This window comes from Pseudophryne corroboree, chromosome 5 (genome assembly GCF_028390025.1).
Source record: "Pseudophryne corroboree isolate aPseCor3 chromosome 5, aPseCor3.hap2, whole genome shotgun sequence".
NCBI lineage: Eukaryota > Metazoa > Chordata > Amphibia > Anura > Myobatrachidae > Pseudophryne > Pseudophryne corroboree.
The window spans coordinates 736,280,356-736,300,638 of record NC_086448.1 but is presented as its reverse complement, the minus strand read 5'-3'; the positions used below and the strand labels follow the sequence as shown (position 1 = coordinate 736,300,638).

The 20,283-nt window shown below is 45.9% G+C and overlaps 1 protein-coding gene across 1 annotated transcript in view; it reads right to left on the bottom strand.

Annotated features, from left to right (window-relative positions):
- NECAB1 (N-terminal EF-hand calcium binding protein 1) overlaps nucleotides 1-20,283 on the bottom strand; it is a 771,241-nt gene that overhangs the window by 710,340 nt on the left and 40,618 nt on the right. Inside the window, exon 2 of the mRNA XM_063924081.1 lies at nucleotides 5,980-6,066. The gene's annotated coding sequence lies outside the window, so the exon portion shown is untranslated. The remainder of the gene's footprint in view (nucleotides 1-5,979; nucleotides 6,067-20,283) is intronic.

Genomic DNA, 20,283 nt, shown 5'->3' with positions numbered 1-20,283 from the left:
ATGACAATGTCCTTCTATTCTCTTTCAGGAACACAGGAATACAGTACACATGGCCGTACGTGCACAGCAGATATCAGCTAATCGGGCCACTTACAGTATATCCAAATTGGGCTGACATGATGAAATGGTGATGCTGTTCAGCTGAATCAGGGATGGTCAGAACCTTGGGTCACATAAAGAGATGGAAACACTAAATCTACCAATAGAGGAAAATATGCTTCTGTATAAAGCATACCTAAAATTACATCTCAAATGTTCACTTGTCCTCAGTGTAAAAACTGTAAGCTAAACTGAACTGTTCTGATAATATACAGTAAATGTATACTGTCAGGGCCACCATCCAGGGGGGGACAGTTGGTACATTAGTCCTGGGCCCGGACTGTGAGGGGGCCCGACTATTAATTTATTGTTACCACCGGCAGAAGGAGGGACAGAGTAGCTCTGTAACTACCTATGTGCCAGGTGTGCCTGGCACACAGCGCAGTTACACTGAGGGCGCACGGCCAGCGGCATGTAATGAGTCAAATTGACTCATTACATGCCGCCTCTGCTGGGTGCCGTGCGCCACGCTGGAGGGAGAGCAGCGCCGGAGGCTGAGAAGGAGGCAGGGGGACTTGAGCCGCAGCAGCGCTATGTCATTTATAGCAGCGCCGCTGCAGCACTCCCCTCTCCTTTTGTATTGGCTGCCCGGCGCTGCTGTGAATGCTGGGATGCGGTTCCCTCATCCCAGCATTCTCAGCAGCGGCCAGCCAATACGGAAGGAGAGGGGAGTGCTGCAGCGGCGCCGCTACCAATGACATAGCGCTGCTGCGGCTCAAGTCCCCCTCCCTCCTCCTCCTTCTCCACTGCGGCTGCCCGGGATCTCTGCCAGCACGAGGAGCCTTACTGCCAGCGGGACAGATGGTAAGTATATATCTCTCTCTCTTTCTGTCTCTCTCTCTCTCTCTCTGGTGTCTGTCTGCCGCAATGTGTAAAAAGGGGGACTGGCTGCCGCAATGTGTAAAAAGGGGGACTGGTTGCCGCAATGTGTAAAAAGGGGGACTGGCTGCCGCAATGTGTAAAAAGGGGGACTGGCTGCCGTAATGTGTAAAAAGGGGGACGCTGTCTGCCATAATGTGTATAAAAAGGGGGCGCTGTCTGCCGTAATGTGTAATAAGGGGGACGCTGTCTGCCGTAATGTGTAACAAGGGGGGCGTTGTCTGCCGTAATGTGTAAAAAAGGGGATGCCATCTGCCGTAATGTTTTCTAAGGGGGACTCTGTCTGCCATAATATGTAATTAGCGGGACGCTGTCTGCCGTAATGTATAATAAGGAGGACGCTGTCTGCTGTAATGTGTAATAAGGGGGACGTTGTCTGCCGTAATGTGTAAAAAAGAGGATGCCCTCTGCCGTAATGTGTAATAAGGGGGACTGTCTGCCGTAATGTGTAAAAAGGGGGACGCTGTCTGCCGTAATGTGTAAAATGGGGGACGCTGTCTGCCGTAATGTGTAAAAAGGCACGCCGTCTGCCGTAATGTGTAAAAAGGGTCTCTACCTGGTGTAGTGGCGCTACTGTGCAGCATAATTTGAATAATGGAGACTACTATGCACCGTAGTATGAATTGGCATTATTTTGTGGCCACGCCCCTTCCCCATGAAGCCATGCCCCTGTATATTTTTCCCGCGCGCCTGCGCCGCGCACTGCTCCTGTCTTGCGTAGGGGGGGGGGGCCAATGCCGTTTTTTGCACACAGCGCTAAAATACCTAGTTACGGCACTGGGACAGAGCCAACAGTAGATGGGATGACAGAATATATATAGGGATAGATAGATAGATAGATAGATAGATAGATAGATAGATAGATAGATAGTGCAGTAAACATGGCTGCCATCAGAATTTATGAGGCCCGGGACAGAAACAATAGGCAGCCCCACTCCAAACACACACTTATTTAAAAAATAAAGATACCTCTCCGGTGGTCTCCCCAGGGCTGCTGGTAGATGTAGTTCTCTCAGCTGCTGCCTCTGGGGGGAGGGATGATGTGCACACTGGGGGGTCATGCACACATTCACATATACCTCACATACGCTCTGCCACTGGAGGAGAGACACTGCTTCGGAAAGTTAGTAATTACTAACTAATTAAGCTAATTGGAAATTTTTAATTGCTTAATTAGTCCACTGGGGTGCCCAAGTAAGTCCTGGTGATTTTTCTTACAAAATAGAATTTTAGAACACTCAAACTTGCTCTGGGGGTGCGTGGAAACAGACACTGTGATCCCCGCAACTCCTTTTCTGTCCTGCAATTGAATAGGAAAACCCACCGGCTGCGGGAAAAACACTTCCGTCAATTGAATCCCCCTCTTTATCGCCTTAGCTTTACACTGCGTAGAAGCAAGCCTGTGGTGATTTTAGCTGCCTGAGAAAAGGAGTATTGCATATTTTTATTATTATTCGTATTGTAACATGTACAATAGCTGCAGTAACTATATCTTGAAATATTATCTACTAATGTATGGACATTACTTATACATTTCAGGGGTGTAATATTTACGCCTTTTTAAAGTAGCTTAATGCTATGATATCATTTGACCACTCAGGAATATAGTTTACATGACAGCTATGCCACCTGGTGAAAGGATTTCATTTCATTCCATGTAAAACCCCTGAATGTGTCACTAGCTGTTCGGTTGCTTCTAGTTACTTGAAATCAACTGGGTCATATCACTTTACTGTTACGATTCAAGTCACAAAGCCTTAGTCATTACACAAATACCTGCCCATTCCTGTTGTAATGCTGGGAGATGCAGACACTTGGATACAAACAAACTTGAGCATCTGTCAATGTTTGATACACTGCCAAGCCTAGTATCATTTTTGAGCATAACTGGCTAGATAGAACATTAAGGTGACCTTGGAGAGGTGTGAGGAAATTAATGTGTGATTTCCCATACAGGTAAAGTATATCTCTATTCATGCATACAAAGGAGGCAGCCATATTGGAGGCTTGGCCAAAGTGCTTCTCACCTGAGCAATTACATTGGTTCCTAGTTAATTAGCTGCATTCTCAGAATTTGGGATAATCTCACAAAGGTTTTTTGACTCCCGATAATTGGCATAATGGGTATTTTAAACCTTCTATAAGTACTAAACAGCAATAGTTGAATAAATGAGGCTGAGTAACTTGACAATGACAGAGGCCCCAGCAATGGTCTCCTGCTGTTTTTTTTTTTTATCGTAGAGAGTGGAATAAAATGAGGTAAGAGCCAATAAAATGAAACATATCTACACTGTTGACTTTTCTATTGGGTGTTGGTGTAATTCACAGTGGGGTCAACTAGGCATATTTAAATTTGCTTTTAAAAATATGTTATTGACTTAAAAACAACATGGACAATTTGGATGTTGTTTTGGAGAAAAATATAAATTAAGTAGTTAATGCAGTTAAGGTCATTACAATTGTTAGATAAGTTTTATAATAAGGCGCATTCATTGATGACTTGAATGAAATGGGTCATGTAGGAAGGTATGTTTTAGTGCTTGGCTCCTGTGACCTATTTCTTATACCCACATGTATTAGCACATGTGCCCCCATAGCAGATCAGCTTCTGGGATCTTTCGCTACCTTAACATTTGCATAGTTGACATTCAACTTCTCAGGTCTAACTGGTTAGCCATCCAACACCGACAATGTCAGACTGGGGTATGAAGTGGTAAGTGACCAAGCTTAAGGGTATGGTCAGCCACCAGAGGGGGCCAGCCACCACAGAGGCTTGGCTAACCAAATGCCCAAGTTCACACATTTACTTTGCTCCACCAGGCTACTGTCCCGTCGTAGAGCAGGGGATAAGGACCTCCAGCAGTGAAGCACACATGCGGTTTCTCCTGTACACCTGTGGGCCAATCCAATCTTTCACACCAACTAGACATGCACCATTTGTAAATATACAAGAATAACTATATGTCATTTCTTTTCTCTATGCTTTATTTAATTATTTACTAACAGATTTATACTTCATAGTCTAAAAAATCCATCAGATTTTCGAATGGTCAGGAAGACTTAGCTGTCGCAGAATATTCAAGGATACTCTTAGGGCCTAATTCAGAGTTGATTGCAGCCGCAAATTTGTTAGCAGTTGGGCAAAACCATGTGCACTGCAGGGGGGGGGCAGATGTAACGTGCAGAGAGAGTTAGATTTGGGCGGGGAGTGTTCAAACTGAAATCCAAGTTGCAATGTAAAAATAAAGCAGCCAGTATTTACCCTGCACAGAACAAAAAGTAACCCACCCAAATCTATCTCTCTCTGCACATGTTATATCTGCTTCACCTGCAGTGCACATGGTTTTGCCCAACTGCTAACAAATTTGCTGCTGCGATCAACTCTGAATTACCCGCTTAGTCCTTATGGAATCAAATTAGATTTTTAATCCACTTACTTTAATCTCTAGCAGTCAAAGCTGGATAATAATTACAATTGTAGTCATCTAATGACTGAGAACTTTACTATTCAATCTAATGAGTTATCAATCTAATAATAAATTATGGTAGGACATGAAATGAGCTAATATGTCATCACATGGCCAATATTAAAAAAAAAAAGCCTTCTCATGTAGTAACAATGCCTCCATACTGTATACTGTAGTTCAATCAATATAGTGTAAAGTAGTGTCATATCCGTCACCCATTCCCTCAGAGCCGGCCCTAGGCATAGGCAAACTAGGCAAATGCCTAGGGCATTTAGTATGCCTGGTGGCACAAGCAGCTTCTGCTGATTAAAATGATATGCGGCATGCCTATATTCTGTGTGTGACTGCGGCTGTATCTCCATACGAAATGCTGCGTTACAGTGTATTCCTGGAAATCACTGTAACGCATATCATTTTAATCAGCAGAAGCTGCTTGTGCATCCTAGCCACATAGTAATGCAAATAAGATAACATTTTCATCAAAAAAGGCACCCAACGTTAGCAGAGCTGCCTGCTGACTCATGCTAGGCAGCTCCTGCTGCATGGCGTATTAAGGCAAGATGTATGAGGAATCATCTGTATCCAAGCAGAGGCAGAGGTCACAGTGTTAGCGGCCATGTGAATGCTGTGCGTGGGTGGGTTGGTTGTGCAGTAGTGTTCAGCATATGTGTAAGGGGCATTATGTGTGTAATGTATATAAATGGATTAATAATGTGCAGCATATGCGTAAGGGGCACTATGGCTGTCATTATGTGTATTAGTGCATTAATTATGTGCTGCATATGTGAAAGGGACATTACAGTATGTGTGTAAGGCCATTAATAATGTGCGGCATATGTGTAAGGGACATTATGTGTATAAGGGCATTAATAATGTGCGGCATATGTGTAAGGGACATTACGTGTATAAGGGCATTAATAAAGGTTGGCATAATGTGTAAGGCGCATTATGTTTCTAAGGACATTAATAATGTGTTTCATATGTGTAAGGGGCATTACTGTGTGGTATTATGTGTATAAATACATTACTAATGTGTGGCATTCTGTGTAGAAGGTGCTAGTCTATTTTGAATAAATTTGGTGTGGTGTAATGTGAGTAAGGAGCAATTCAGTGTGATGTAATGTGAAGAAGGGACACTACTGTGAGGAGTAATGTATATAAGGTAAAGTGGTACAACTTTGTGATGTAACGTGAAAAAGGGACACTATCGCATGATATAATGTGCATAAAGTTGCACTACTGTATGGCGTAATTTGAGTTGGGGGTACTATTGTTTGGCCATGCCCCTTCCCAGCAAGAACATACCCTTTTTGAGCTGTGCGCCGAATGTGCACACTGTTCCTATTTAAAATATAGGGGGTGGGAGCGCCAAAATGAGGACTGCTCTGGGTGAGGGGTGATGGTGCTGGGAAAGGGGTGCAGGGTCAGAGGCGGAACTACCAGTGGTGCTAGGGGGCACCAGCCAAAATCTTGCCTAGGGCATCATATTGGGTAGGGCCGGCTCTGCATTCCCTGAATAACCCAGAATACTCACCCCCTACTAGTTGCGGCCATCAGGGTCCCTACAAGTCTTTCTGTCTCGTAGAGGATGGGAATGGTCTCCAATAAGCCAGATAGGTCTCTGTGACAATGAAAATAAAAGGAAAGATGATTGTTTGAGTTCCCCATGTAAAAATCCAAAACTATGGATCCATGGTGGGAACTAAGAGTTAGCAGATATGCTGACTATATACTTATAATATGTTATGCACAAGACAAGGGTTTCCATAGGGGGAGGAACAGGTACAAATTACCCAAGGTTCTGTAGGGGCCAGGGACGAAATATGGAGGAGTTATAGTCTGCCCAATGCCTCTGCTGTCCTCCTGGTTAAGTCAGGCTTACTACTTTCCTTTTGTGTGTGGGGGAACTGTGCTAATGTGACACTGTACTGGCTGGATCTGTTACCAAGAGTTCTTGAAACTGAGATTACACTAAGTGGCTGTAGTTGTGGGCAATAGAACAGAATCTGTAGGGTTAATGAGGGTTTTCATGCGCCTGTAAACAGAAAGCTGCTAGGTGCAACAGGTCCATCAGAAGCAGGCTTCCCTTCTCCATATGCATGACACTCCCACAAGAGAAGGTGGTTCTGTGCATTCACGTCGTCACCCAATTTCATTGAAAGATGGATCTGGCCAAGTTCTGTCCAACTCAGAATAAGATGGACTTCGCAAAGTTGTGGAAATCTACTTCTGCACATGTGCTGTATGCGAAACTCGCCTTTTGCGACTGTGCACAGAAATCCATCTGACTCAGGCACTCATTCCTGTAGAATCAGGCCTTCTAAACCCATACGCATGTAACACAAAATCTAATCCTCAAAATCTGACTGGTGTTCTTTATAAATGATGGGGCAACTCATTGCCGTGATATGAACATACAGGATATAAACATTGCATATACTCTTAAGTTGGTAAGCTTGTGAGCAGGGTCCTTTTACTTCTTTGAGGTCTATTTACTAAGCCTTGGATGGAGATAAAGTTGCTGGAGATAAAGTACCAGCCAATCAGCTCCTAACTGTCATTTTTCAAACACAGCCTGTGACATGGCAGTTAGGAGCCGATCGGCTGGTACATTATCTCCAGAGACTTTATCTCCATCCAAGGCTTAGTAAATAGACACCCCTGTCTGTTAATACCCAGTTTTATTTTAGGGTGTGGTTCATTGGGATCTACCCTAACTAGGTCAACAGTCATTGGGTCGACCAATATTGGTCGACAGTGAGTAGGTCGACACCTGAAATAGGTCAACATGGTCATGAAATCGACACAGAAATGGTCAACCTGGAAAATGGTAGACATGAGTTTTTTTGCTTGGCTTTTTGTGCCGTTTTCTTCGTAAAGTGACCGGGAACCCCAATTAGTGCACCATGACCACTCGCATAGCTCGCTTCGCTCGCCATGCTTTGGGCAAGGTCCTCGCTCCACTACCGCTACGCTTGTCACAGGTTACTATTCCCAATCGTGTGGTCAACCTGAAGACCGGATGCCATAATTTTAATACTATTTTGCTAATAATGAAACATTGGTGACAGTGTTCAGCAACATGGTAGAAGGGCATTAGAGGAGAGAGGGCCTATGGCTGGCAGAACAGAAATGAAGACATTCACGAGGCACATTTCTAGAAGCTAAGCATCCATTAATCCGTTTGGGTAGAGTTAAACAAATGTTGGGTGTAAGTTATGGTTAATTAGCTAGAAAATACAAGAAATAAATTCCACAGTTCTCTGCAATGGGCCAGCAAAAGAGACAGGCATCTTACATAATAATAACATGCAGAGGACTCAGTTACACACATTTGCATACATATGACAAGCCACTAGCTACAATTAGGCGTCTCTGATCTTGGTGGTCGTGGGCAATGAGTGAGAGGTGGCAAGTCAGACACACAAATATCTTCCGTCTCATGGGCATTCAAGCAAAGGCTTGTACACCAGGGAAAGGGCTCTCACTCATATATATATATATATAAGATAGAGGGTCCACACTCACGTTTGAATATAAATAGTGCTGGGGTGACATCCAATGAGGGAGAAAATTTCCACTCCAATACAATTCCAAATTAGGAGAGCACTCACTAGTCTTCAAGTAGAAAAAAGTTTATTCAAACCATCAGCAGCAAATAAACTGACATAAACTGCTCCCTTTGTTGCACCTGCCCTGGAGAGGCACTGAAGCTGTCATAACTAAGCACCCGGGAGGCAGGATGGTAGGTAATACTGATCCGAATCACGACCCTGCTGCTCTGAGCATCTTCCAGACCCTCCAAGTGGCAAAAGAGCTCCCACAGCACTGGGGCAGAAGATATAAAGTCTCTCCCACTCCCTCCACAGCGCAGGAGCCGAGAGCTGATACAGGGTGTTGACTGCAGCTGAGGGTAAGTATGGCTGGTAACCCCCCGAGGGCATCACACCCTATGGGATGGCACCGCCAACACCGCCCTCTTTATGGCCCTCTCTGTTAGCACATATGTGACTTGATTCTAAACTAAGACAGGGACGTAACTTCACCACTGTAGATGTTGCATGCTTAGACTATTCCATCAAATCTATATTCAGACTAGAGATGAGCGGGTTCGGTTCTCTGAGAACTGAACACCCCCAAACTTCACTACCCGAGACCGGATCCGAGCTAGAGATGAGCGGGTTCGGTTTCTCTGAATCCGAACCCGCCCGAACTTCATGGTTTTTTTCACGGGTCCGAGCAGACTCGGATCCTCCCGCCTTGCTCGGTTAACCCGAGCGCGCCCGAACGTCATCATGACGCTGTCGGATTCTCGCGAGACTCGGATTCTATATAAGGAGCCGCGCGTCGCCGCCATTTTCACACGTGCATTGAGATTGATAGGGAGAGGACGTGGCTGGCGTCCTCTCCATTTAGATTATAAGAGAGAGAGATTTACTGGAGCTTAGGACTAGGAGGAGTACTGTAGAAGTGTAGAGAGTGCAGAGAGTTTACTAGTGAGTGACCACCAGACAGTGCAGTTTATTTAATATATCCGTTCTCTGCCTGAAAAAAGCGATACACACAGTGACTCAGTCACATACCATATCTGTGTGCACTGCTCAGGCTCAGCCCAGTGTGCTGCATCATCTATATATATTATATATCTGTCTGACTGCTCAGCTCACACAGCTTATAATTGTGGGGGAGACTGGGGAGCACTGCAGTGCCAGTTATAGGTTATAGCAGGAGCCAGGAGTACATAATATTATATAGTGAGTGACCACCAGACAGTGCAGTTTATTTAATATATCCGTTCTCTGCCTGAAAAAAGCGATACACACAGTGACTCAGTCACATACCATATCTGTGTGCACTGCTCAGGCTCAGCCCAGTGTGCTGCATCATCTATATATATTATATATCTGTCTGACTGCTCAGCTCACACAGCTTATAATTGTGGGGGAGACTGGGGAGCACTGCAGTGCCAGTTATAGGTTATAGCAGGAGCCAGGAGTACATAATATTATATTAAAATTAAACAGTGCACACTTTTGCTGCAGGAGTGCCACTGCCAGTGTGACTGACCAGTGACCTGACCACACTGACCACCAGTATAGTTAGTAGTATACTTATATTGTGATTGCCTGAAAAAGTTAAACACTCGTCGTGTGACTTCACTTGTGTGTTGTTGTTTTTTTTATTCTATAAAAATAAAACTCATTCTGCTGACAGACAGTGTCCAGCAGGTCCGTCATTATATAATATATAATATATACCTGTCCGGCTGCAGTAGTGATATATATATATTTTTTATATCATTTATCATCCAGTCCCAGCAGACACAGTACGGTAGTTCACGGCTGTGGCTACCTCTGTGTCTGCACTCGGCAGGCAGTCCGTCCATAATTGTATACCACCTAACCGTGGTTTTTTTTTCTTCTTTATACATACATACTACTACGACATCTCTTTATCAACCAGTCTATATTAGCAGCAGACACAGTACAGTACGGTAGTTCACGGCTGTGGCTACCTCTGTGTCTGCACTCGGCAGGCAGTCCGTCCATAATTGTATACCACCTAACCGTGGTTTTTTTTTCTTTCTTCTTTATACATACATAGTTACATAGACATCTCTTTATCAACCAGTCTATATTAGCAGCAGACACAGTACAGTACGGTAGTTCACGGCTGTGGCTACCTCTGTGTCTGCACTCGGCAGGCAGTCCGTCCATAATTGTATACCACCTAACAGTGTTTTTTTTTTCTTTCTTCTTTATACATACATAGTTACATAGACATCTCTTTATCAACCAGTCTATATTAGCAGCAGACACAGTACAGTACGGTAGTTCACGGCTGTGGCTACCTCTGTGTCTGCACTCGGCAGGCAGTCCGTCCATAATTGTATACCACCTAACCGTGGTTTTTTTTTCTTTCTTCTTTATGCATACATAGTTACATAGACATCTCTTTATCAACCAGTCTATATTAGCAGCAGACACAGTACAGTACGGTAGTTCACGGCTGTGGCTACCTCTGTGTCTGCACTCGGCAGGCAGTCCGTCCATAATTGTATACCACCTAACCGTGGTTTTTTTTTCTTTCTTCTTTATACATACATAGTTACATAGACATCTCTTTATCAACCAGTCTATATTAGCAGCAGACACAGTACAGTACGGTAGTTCACGGCTGTGGCTACCTCTGTGTCTGCACTCGGCAGGCAGTCCGTCCATAATTGTATACCACCTAACCGTGGTTTTTTTTCTTTCTTCTTTATACATACATACTACTACGACATCTCTTTATCAACCAGTCTATATTATTAGCAGCAGACACAGTACAGTACGGTAGTTCACGGCTGTGGCTACCTCTGTGTCTGCACTCGGCAGGCAGTCCGTCCATAATTGTATACCACCTAACCGTGGTTTTTTTTTCTTTCTTCTTTATACATACATAGTTACATAGACATCTCTTTATCAACCAGTCTATATTAGCAGCAGACACAGTACAGTACGGTAGTTCACGGCTGTGGCTACCTCTGTGTCTGCACTCGGCAGGCAGTCCATAATTGTATACTAGTATCCATCTCCATTGTTTACCTGAGGTGCCTTTTAGTTGTGCCTATTAAAATATGGAGAACAAAAATGTTGAGGTTCCAAAATTAGGGAAAGATCAAGATCCACTTCCACCTCGTGCTGAAGCTGCTGCCACTAGTCATGGCCGAGACGATGAAATGCCAGCAACGTCGTCTGCCAAGGCCGATGCCCAATGTCATAGTACAGAGCATGTCAAATCCAAAACACCAAATATCAGAAAAAAAAGGACTCCAAAACCTAAAATAAAATTGTCGGAGGAGAAGCGTAAACTTGCCAATATGCCATTTACGACACGGAGTGGCAAGGAACGGCTGAGGCCCTGGCCTATGTTCATGGCTAGTGGTTCAGCTTCACATGAGGATGGAAGCACTCAGCCTCTCGCTAGAAAAATGAAAAGACTCAAGCTGGCAAAAGCAGCACAGCAAAGAACTGTGCATTCTTCGAAATCCCAAATCCACAAGGAGAGTCCAATTGTGTCGGTTGCGATGCCTGACCTTCCCAACACTGGACGTGAAGAGCATGCGCCTTCCACCATTTGCACGCCCCCTGCAAGTGCTGGAAGGAGCACCCGCAGTCCAGTTCCTGATAGTCAGATTGAAGATGTCAGTGTTGAAGTACACCAGGATGAGGAGGATATGGGTGTTGCTGGCGCTGGGGAGGAAATTGACCAGGAGGATTCTGATGGTGAGGTGGTTTGTTTAAGTCAGGCACCCGGGGAGACACCTGTTGTCCGTGGGAGGAATATGGCCGTTGACATGCCAGGTGAAAATACAAAAAAAATCAGCTCTTCGGTGTGGAGGTATTTCAACAGAAATGCGGACAACAGGTGTCAAGCCGTGTGTTCCCTTTGTCAAGCTGTAATAAGTAGGGGTAAGGACGTTAACCACCTCGGAACATCCTCCCTTATACGTCACCTGCAGCGCATTCATAATAAGTCAGTGACAAGTTCAAAAACTTTGGGTGACAGCGGAAGCAGTCCACTGACCAGTAAATCCCTTCCTCTTGTAACCAAGCTCACGCAAACCACCCCACCAACTCCCTCAGTGTCAATTTCCTCCTTCCCCAGGAATGCCAATAGTCCTGCAGGCCATGTCACTGGCAATTCTGACGATTCCTCTCCTGCCTGGGATTCCTCCGATGCATCCTTGCGTGTAACGCCTACTGCTGCTGGCGCTGCTGTTGTTGCTGCTGGGAGTCGATGGTCATCCCAGAGGGGAAGTCGTAAGCCCACTTGTACTACTTCCAGTAAGCAATTTACTGTTCAACAGTCCTTTGCGAGGAAGATGAAATATCACAGCAGTCATCCTGCTGCAAAGCGGATAACTGAGGCCTTGACAACTATGTTGGTGTTAGACGTGCGTCCGGTATCCTCCGTTAGTTCACAGGGAACTAGACAATTTCTTGAGGTAGTGTGCCCCCGTTACCAAATACCATCTAGGTTCCACTTCTCTAGGCAGGCGATACCGAGAATGTACACGGACGTCAGAAAAAGACTCACCAGTGTCCTAAAAAATGCAGTTGTACCCAATGTCCACTTAACCACGGACATGTGGACAAGTGGAGCAGGGCAGGGTCAGGACTATATGACTGTGACAGCCCACTGGGTAGATGTATGGACTCCCGCCGCAAGAACAGCAGCGGCGGCACCAGTAGCAGCATCTCGCAAACGCCAACTCTTTCCTAGGCAGGCTACGCTTTGTATCACCGCTTTCCAGAATACGCACACAGCTGAAAACCTCTTACGGCAACTGAGGAAGATCATCGCGGAATGGCTTACCCCAATTGGACTCTCCTGTGGATTTGTGGCATCGGACAACGCCAGCAATATTGTGTGTGCATTAAATATGGGCAAATTCCAGCACGTCCCATGTTTTGCACATACCTTGAATTTGGTGGTGCAGAATTTTTTAAAAAACGACAGGGGCGTGCAAGAGATGCTGTCGGTGGCCAGAAGAATTGCGGGACACTTTCGGCGTACAGGCACCACGTACAGAAGACTGGAGCACCACCAAAAACTACTGAACCTGCCCTGCCATCATCTGAAGCAAGAAGTGGTAACGAGGTGGAATTCAACCCTCTATATGCTTCAGAGGTTGGAGGAGCAGCAAAAGGCCATTCAAGCCTATACAATTGAGCACGATATAGTAGGTGGAATGCACCTGTCTCAAGCGCAGTGGAGAATGATTTCAACGTTGTGCAAGGTTCTGATGCCCTTTGAACTTGCCACACGTGAAGTCAGTTCAGACACTGCCAGCCTGAGTCAGGTCATTCCCCTCATCAGGCTTTTGCAGAAGAAGCTGGAGACATTGAAGGAGGAGCTAACACGGAGCGATTCCGCTAGGCATGTGGGACTTGTGGATGGAGCCCTTAATTCGCTTAACAAGGATTCACGGGTGGTCAATCTGTTGAAATCAGAGCACTACATTTTGGCCACCGTGCTCGATCCTAGATTTAAAGCCTACCTTGGATCTCTCTTTCCGGCAGACTCAAGTCTGCTGGGGTTGAAAGACCTGCTGGTGACAAAATTGTCAAGTCAAGCGGAACACGACCTGTCAACATCTCCTCCTTCACATTCTCCCGCAACTGGGGGTGCGAGGAAAAGGCTCAGAATTCCGAGCCCACCCGCTGGCGGTGATGCAGGGCAGTCTGGAGCGACTGCTGATGCTGACATCTGGTCCGGACTGAAGGACCTGACAACGATTACGGACATGTCGTCTACTGTCACTGCATATGATTCTCTCAACATTGATAGAATGGTGGAGGATTATATGAGTGACCGCATCCAAGTAGGCACGTCACACAGTCCGTACTTATACTGGCAGGAAAAAGAGGCAATTTGGAGGCCCTTGCACAAACTGGCTTTATTCTACCTAAGTTGCCCTCCCACAAGTGTGTACTCCGAAAGAGTGTTTAGTGCCGCCGCTCACCTTGTCAGCAATCGGCGTACGAGGTTACATCCAGAAAATGTGGAGAAGATGATGTTCATTAAAATGAATTATAATCAATTCCTCCGCGGAGACATTGACCAGCAGCAATTGCCTCCACAAAGTACACAGGGAGCTGAGATGGTGGATTCCAGTGGGGACGAATTGATAATCTGTGAGGAGGGGGATGTACACGGTGATATATCGGAGGGTGATGATGAGGTGGACATCTTGCCTCTGTAGAGCCAGTTTGTGCAAGGAGAGATTAATTGCTTCTTTTTTGGGGGGGGTCCAAACCAACCCGTCATATCAGTCACAGTCGTGTGGCAGACCCTGTCACTGAAATGATGGGTTGGTTAAAGTGTGCATGTCCTGTTTTGTTTATACAACATAAGGGTGGGTGGGAGGGCCCAAGGACAATTCCATCTTGCACCTCTTTTTTCTTTTCTTTTTCTTTGCATCATGTGCTGATTGGGGAGGGTTTTTTGGAAGGGACATCCTGCGTGACACTGCAGTGCCACTCCTAAATGGGCCCGGTGTTTGTGTCGGCCACTAGGGTCGCTAATCTTACTCACACAGTCAGCTACCTCATTGCGCCTCTTTTTTTCTTTGCGTCATGTGCTGTTTGGGGAGGGTTTTTTGGAAGGGACATCCTGCGTGACACTGCAGTGCCACTCCTAGATGGGCCCGGTGTTTGTGTCGGCCACTAGGGTCGCTAATCTTACTCACACAGCTACCTCATTGCGCCTCTTTTTTTCTTTGCGTCATGTGCTGTTTGGGGAGGGTTTTTTGGAAGGGACATCCTGCGTGACACTGCAGTGCCACTCCTAGATGGGCCCGGTGTTTGTGTCGGCCACTAGGGTCGCTAATCTTACTCACACAGCTACCTCATTGCGCCTCTTTTTTTCTTTGCGTCATGTGCTGTTTGGGGAGGGTTTTTTGGAAGGGCCATCCTGCGTGACACTGCAGTGCCACTCCTAGATGGGCCCGGTGTTTGTGTCGGCCACTAGGGTCGCTAATCTTACTCACACAGCTACCTCATTGCGCCTCTTTTTTTCTTTGCGTCATGTGCTGTTTGGGGAGGGTTTTTTGGAAGGGACATCCTGCGTGACACTGCAGTGCCACTCCTAGATGGGCCCGGTGTTTGTGTCGGCCACTAGGGTCGCTTATCTTACTCACACAGCGACCTCGGTGCAAATTTTAGGACTAAAAATAATATTGTGAGGTGTGAGGTATTCAGAATAGACTGAAAATGAGTGTACATTATGGTTTTTGAGGTTAATAATACTTTGGGATCAAAATGACCCCCAAATTCTATGATTTAATGTTATGCACACCAGTGCCAGCAGGAAAGTACTGGTGTCAGAACCGTTATGCACTCCAGTGTCTGCAGGAATGTACTGGTGTTTGAACTGTTATGCAAAACAGATGGGCTCACAGACAAACTGGGGGATATGACATAACGTACACAGAAGGTGATAGGGTAACAAAATACACACAAAGTGAACAGAGAAGCCCAGAGGCTAAGGAACTGGGTATCTCCCTTGTATTAGAACTGCTAAGATGGAAAAAGCAAGATGTTGTGTTTTAATACGTAGAGTACCCGAAATGCTGTTGCTAAGGGCAACAGCAAAACCCTAAAGGGTTACCAACGGGTGTGGCAGTAAACTCCTTGGTCAGAGATGGAATGATAGACACAAGGAGAATCTCCACAATCCAAATTCTCACTTGCAGTGCACAGGTTTTAGCTTACTGCCACTAAACTGACCCCTGACACCTAGCACAGTGAGACAGGATTAGACAGGCAAGTCTTAGAATACAGCCGCAAACTTGCTAAGTTCACAGGGTAGTAACAGAACCCCAGCAAGCTAAACGACTGACTCCAGTCTTACTGCTAGGTCTGGATTGGCAGAGTGTAATACCAAATTCCCAGGCCTATTTGCAGTAAGCAACAAACAAATACAAAGCTACACAGTACTGGCTAACGTTCATGAACTGACTAACCAACAAAGATTCAGCAGCATCTGCTTACCCTGAAAAGAGGCCTTATAAAGCAGGTGCTGTCCACGCCCCACTCAGACCTCACAGACTGTGAGCACAAAAACCAGCACCGGATCCCCTGCCGTGCACAGAGCCTATAACCACTGCACAGCAAAAGACCCGAACCGGAGTATCAGCTGCGCTCAGGTTACTCCACTATCACTTGTCTCCCGGTAGCCATGACGACGTGGCAGCACAGGGCAGGAGACCCTAACATTTAAGCTGTTTTTTAGTGTTTTTTGAAAAAAACACCCGAATCCAAAACACACCCGAATCCGACAAAAAAAATTCGGTGAGGTTTTGCCAAAACGCGTTCGAACCCAAAACACGGCCGCGGAACCGAACCCAAAACCAAAACACAAAACCCGAAAAATTTCAGGCGCTCATCTCTAATCCGAGCCCGGCATGGGTTTTCCCGCCTGACTCAGAAACCAGAACGAGGCAAAACATCATCATCCCGCTGTCCGATTCTCGCGGGTTTTGGATTCCATATAAGGAGCCGCGCATCGCCACCATTTTCACTCCAACATTGGAGAGTGTAGCGAGAGGATGTGTCTCCGTCCTCAGTGTCTGTGCGGGAGGGAAAGTGGTGTGGCGATTCCAGTGCTGTCTTGTGCTGCTCAGTCCATTGTAGTGTCTTATGCTTCATCAGTCCAGTCACAGTGGTGGTGTCCTCTGCTGCCAGTGGCGGATCCGTGGGGGGGGGCACTCAGGCCTGTGCCCCCCCTGTCATTTGTGGCCCCATCCGTCCCCCCCCACACTTGTGTCACTGAGACACGCTGCCGCTCAGTCCAGCGGCAGCGTGTCTCAGCTGTCAGGAGGAGAGCGCGGCTATCTGGCGGCGTGTTGCGGACTTCAAACTAGCCGCCGGTTCGTGAGCCAATCAGAGCTCGCGGACCGGCAGCCAATCAGGATCCGCCGGTCCGCGAGCTCTGATTGGCTCACGAACTGCCGGCTAGTTTGAAGTCCTACACGCCGCCAGACATAGCCGCGCTCTCCTCCTGACACCGTCAGAGCCGGCAGAGAAGCAGCAGCAGCGGTAAGCAGCTGCAGAACTGCTGTGGGGGCATTTGTATAGTATACCTGCTGTGGGGGCATTTGTATACCTGGTACTGTGGGGGCAATTGTTTACCTGGCACTGTGAGGGCAATTGTTTACCTGGCACTGTGGGGGCATTTGTATACCTGACACTGTGGGGGCATTTTTGGATCTGGCACTGTAGGGGCATTTTTGGATCTGGCACTGTAGGGGCATTTTTGGATCTGGCACCGTGGGGGCATTTTTGGATCTGGCACTGTGGGGGCATTTGTGGATCTGGCACTGTGGGGGCATTTTTGGATCTGGCACTGTGGGGGCATTTGTGGATCTGGCACTGTGGGGGCAATTGTGGATCTGGCACTGTGGGTGCAATTGTGGATTTGGCACTGCACTATTGGGGGCATATGTCTGTGTATCACGTCTCATTTTAATTGGCCACACTCACTAAATGACTGCGGGCATTACTACAGGCAACATTACTACTGGGGGCAATACGGGCATTGCATAAGGGGCACCACTACTATGGGGTCTATATAAGGGGCACTACCAGTACAGTGGACATTGCATAATGAGCGCTACAACTGTGGGCATTGTATAAGAAGCGCCACCTCACATGCACCGAAGCCGCACGCAAATGTACTTCCCCTTCCATGGTGCCCCCCCCTATCATTTTCTTCTGGATCCGCCTCTGTCTGCTGCCATATGTCCAGTGTAGCTGTATAACTCCAGTGCAGTGGTGCTGTGTTGTCCTGCATCAGTACAGTGGTAGTGTCTTGTCCTGCATCAGTCCAGTCACAGTGGTGGTGTCCTGTACTGCCACATGTCCAGTGCTGCTGTATAAATTCAGTCCATTGCAGTGGTGCTGTGTTGTCCTGCATCAGTCCAGTGGTGGTGTCCCTGTGCTGCTGTATAAGTCCAGTGGTACTGCCGTATAAATCCAGTGATACTGCCGTTTATGTCCAGTGGTACTGCCATATAATTCCAGTGATCCTGCCGTATATGTCCAGTGGTACTGCCGTATAAATCCAGTGATACTGCCGTTTATGTCCAGTGGTACTGCCATATAATTCCAGTGATCCTGCCGTATATGTCCAGTGGTACTGCAATATAATTCCAGTGATACTGCCGTATATGTCCAGTGATACTGCCGTATAAGTCCAGTGATACTGCCATATAAATCCAGTGGTACTGGCGTATAAATCCAGTGCAGTGATACTGCCGTATATGTCCAGTGATACTGCCGTATATGTCCAGTGGTACTGACGTATAAATACAGTGATACTGCCGTATATGTCCAGTGGTACTGCCGTTTAAATCCTGTGGTACTGGCAAATAAATCCAGTCCAGTGGAACTGCCATATAAGTCCAGTGTTACTGCCGTATATGTCCAGTGGTACTGCCATATAAGTCCAGTCCAGTGGTGCTGCCATATAAGTCCAGTCCAGTGGTGCTGCCATATAAGTTCAGTGGTGCTGTCCTGTGCTGTATATTATTTACTCCAAATAAAGGGGTTAAAAATATTTAATCCAAATAATTTTTACAGGGTTTGCCCTGTGTGGTGTAGAGGTACGCTCTCCTTTGCTACATTTTGTTATATAACTCCAGAAAAATAATGGAGAACAAAAATTTGGAGGATAAAATAAGGAAAGATCAAGAACCACTTCCTCCTACTGCTGCTGCTGCTGCTGTTGTTGCAGCTGGGAGTCGATCGTCATCCCAGAGGGGAAGTCAGAAGACCACTTCTACTACTTCAACTAAGCAAATGACTGTCCAATAGTCCTTTGCGAGGAAGATGAAAAATGACAGCAGTCATCCTGTTGCAAAGCGGATCACTGAGGCCTTGACAGCTATGTTGGTGTTAGACGTGCGTCCGGTATCCACCATTAGTGCAGTGGGACTGCAGTGTCAACCCTAGATGGGCCAGGTGTTTGTGCCGCACACTTGTGTTGCTTAGCTTAGTCATACAGCTACCTCATTGCACCTCTATTTCTTCTTTGCATGATGTGCTGTTTGGGGACTATTTTTCTTTAAGTGCCATCCTGTCTGACACTGCAGTGCCACTCCTAGATATGCCAGGTGTTTGTGCCGCACACTTGTGTCGCTTAGCTTAGTCATACAGCTACCTCATTGCACCTCTTTTACTTCTGTGCATGATGTGCTGTTGGGGACTATTTTTTTATAAGTGCCATCCTGTCTGCCACTGCAGTGCCACTCCTAGATGGGCCAGGTGTTTGTGCTGTCGAAGTCAAAAATATTACAGAGAGAACATACAGACTCCACACATTATGAGTCGCTAAACTTGCAAATACGCGCAGCGAGCACAGCAAATATGGTAACATATGCATTTACACAGACATGCCACAAAGATATATTCAACACATATTTCATACAGCACATAAATTGAACATATCAAGCTCCAGACATCATAAAGTTTTAAATTATATAATGGAGTAACGTCATGTATGTGTATTATTGGAGCGGAGCAAGATGGACATGTTGTGTTTGGTGTCACAGTAACCAGATTAATGTGTAGATTCATTTGATGCCTGTTATTAAGTTGTAGCACATTGCCATTAGTAGATATCATTAAATGTATGAAAGCTAAAGTCACTCTTATTAGAACAATGGATTTCCTGGAAGACAGCATGCCTGACCAGTGGCTATCTCCTGCAATTACACCATCAAGGCTGGACCTTGCTTGCATATGAACTGACCAGTGACTCATCATGAATGATAAAGTTCCCTCCCCTAGACTAGTCTGTGCACTCCCCCAAACTACATAGTATATAGCTGATTGCAGACACAAGAGCTGGCTGTTCTTTTGTCCCAGATGATGGTGGAGATGTTGACTGTCCAGTGGCTGCATGATTTTACACAGAGAGAGAGAGAGAGAGAGAGAGAGTGATATGGAATGGAGACATTATTTGAGCAAAATATGGTAATTGTATCACTGGCCATGTATGTATTTGAATTAGTTTGTATTAACTGCTTACTGTGTAAATTGTAACCATGTAACTATATATATATACTGTACATTGTGATGTATTGAATACATCCTTTTAATAACAAATATATACATCAATGAGCTATGGAACTCAGATAATGTGTGGGTGTATTGTTTTCTCTTATAGAATGCAGTGTTTTGCGATGTATAGCGCACATTCATAGCACATGGTAATAAGATGCGCAGGCGTCCACAGTATATATTAGAGCGGGCATTTAAAATATTTGTTAGAAAGCAATTTGACATTT